This window comes from Tupaia chinensis, unplaced genomic scaffold (genome assembly GCF_000334495.1).
Source record: "Tupaia chinensis unplaced genomic scaffold, TupChi_1.0 Scaffold000231_1, whole genome shotgun sequence".
Taxonomy (NCBI): Eukaryota; Metazoa; Chordata; class Mammalia; order Scandentia; family Tupaiidae; genus Tupaia; species Tupaia belangeri.
The window spans coordinates 3378790-3381156 of NW_006159706.1; the positions used below are offsets into that span (position 1 = coordinate 3378790).

A 2367-nucleotide genomic window follows, 5' to 3' on the forward strand; every position below is an offset into this window, starting at 1 on the left:
AGGAATGCCCAAGTAAGCCCAAATTTCCGACCCACAGAATGAGAAACTAAATGTGCAGCTGCTGTCTTAAACCACTAAATTTGGGGGTGATATGTTATAGAGGCAACACTAACTATTGCACTCAGTAAGAGATTATTATTACTAGTGATACTAATTTGGTAAGTCTAGTTGACAACTATCATTTGGTCCAGGATTCAAGCTTGGGAGTCAGGGAGAAAAGGTAGGAGATCCAGGAATACTAATTCACCACCCTACCCCTCAGGTCCTTTCAAACAGATCGACCTCCCACCGGCCTTTACGGATGACAGTTTACCTCCTTTTTCTCCCGTGAGCAGGACCGGCTTCTCTCAGCCTTTCGCAGGGTCTGACCTGTAGCAGTTCAAAGGCAGAATCAGAGATTAAGGTTGTTTTAGAACAACTAGTTTATCATCGCGAAAGCTTTTTATTTGCAAACTGAATAGACAGGGCCAATCATAATCAAATGATTTTAAGAAAATGTAGCCTATTATTATAATGGGAAAATGGCATACTTCTGAAATAGACCAACGGCAAGGAAAATGGTAATTCACACACTCACGTTATTTGACTATAATGAACAAAGCTCCAGCCCTTTAATCTGGAACATTATCTGCACTCTGAAAGGGCCGACGGACTGTAGTTTTCCCAGTCGAATTACATTTTTATTAAATTGTTTGGAATTATATAAAATGCCTTCCACAAAAATGCCTTCCACTGCGCACATATTCATAACCTTTGATGAGTGTGTACCTATGCGCTGCACCAAACCCCCAAACTCACTATGTAGGTGATGGTACAGATGTGAATTAGCAGTAATCACCCACATTTCACATAATGGGCAATTTCAGAGAGAATTGTTGCTTTTCTTGGAAGACTTGAAGACTAACATTTGAAGGTATGCATAAATTCAACAGTGACATCATAATGTTTAAATATGCTATTCCAAACACAGTTTTCACAATGCTTACGGCGTGTCCATTATAAAAGGATTCCTTGATAGAAAATTATGGACTGCCTTAGCTTTACAATATAAAACAGGAGTCAATGCATATGGGATGTGTTTTTCCCAAACTGCCTGACTTCGCTCCCAGGTGACTATTTGTGAGACTGTCACAACCACATGTTCCATTAGGTTAGAGGACTAGAAGGCAGGAGCAAAAGGCTTAATGACAGGCCAGAGATGGGGATGGAGTGCTAGAGAAAAACCTTTATTTTGGGTGTGGTCACTTCTAGTTGGCCTACACACGAGTGGAGAGAAGAGGGAAACCACGGCGGATGATAAAGCACAAAGGATGATGCTCTTTTCAAGAAAGTGAGAGGGGCCAGTAGGTGGTCTATGGGGCTCCTACATGGCGAACTGTGGTTCGAGTCCCAGACCTGGCTGGCTGCCTGCTTTCTGGGTCTGGCAGATGGCATGGTGATTAAAGCACTGGACTCCCACATGACAGATGGTAGGTGGAGTCCCAGACCTGGCAGCTTGCTTTCTCACTTTCTCTTTCTCTCTCTCTCACTGGTCAAATTACAGAACAATAATAAAATTAAATTAAATAGGGACCAGCAGGTGGGGTGGTGGTGAAGGTACTGGATTCCAACATGGTTGACCATGGTTCGAGTCCTAGATCTGGTTGCTTGCTTTCTCACTTTCCCTCTCTCTCTCTCTCATCAAATTATGAATAAATTAATTCTTTAAAAAATAAGGTGAAATAAAATAAAAAATAAATAAGGGACCAGCAGTTGACATAATGGCTATGTTGCTGGACTCCCATGTAGTCAACTGTGGTTCAAGTCCTGAACCCGGTGGCTTAAACTTACACTGGGCACGTGTGTGTATGTGTGTGTGCCCAAGATCCCAAGAGGAGAATGGAGGAGAAGGGACTGTGGTGTGGCCATTCTCCCTGGGGGGGTGATTTCTCACTTTCTGTCTCTCTGTCTTTCTGTATTTTTGGCAAGAGCATGCACCCTATAGCAAAAAAACTCTCCAAATAAATAAATAAATAAATAAATAAATAAATAAATGAAATAAATAATTCTTAAAAGAAAGAAAAAGAGAAGAAAAGGAATAAGGGAAAAAGCAAAGGCCCAAAGTCAAACCTCTTACCATGGACAAACTTTGGGCCCATATATAAAACAACTTAGAAAACAAGCAGTTAAGAATTTATAGGTGACCACAGATGGTGCATAGTATGGAAGACACTTTTGAGTTATCTGCTCAGCTTGTAACACCCTACACTGCTCTATTCTTGCTTCCTTGCCACGAGGTGGAACCCCTGGACAGTAATGACTATCCATGATCCCTTGCCTCGAACCTCAGCATTCTGTGCTATGGATGGACTACTGGGCCAACAGCAG

The 2367-nt window shown here is 41.8% G+C and overlaps 1 protein-coding gene across 1 annotated transcript in view; it reads right to left on the bottom strand.

The window, feature by feature from the left end:
- The window catches only part of KATNIP (katanin interacting protein), a 225682-nt gene extending 225317 nt beyond the window's left edge, over positions 1–365 (bottom strand). The window contains exon 1 of the mRNA XM_027771785.1: positions 314–365. The gene's annotated coding sequence lies outside the window, so the exon portion shown is untranslated. The remainder of the gene's footprint in view (positions 1–313) is intronic.
- Positions 366–2367: the final 2002 nt, after the last annotated feature.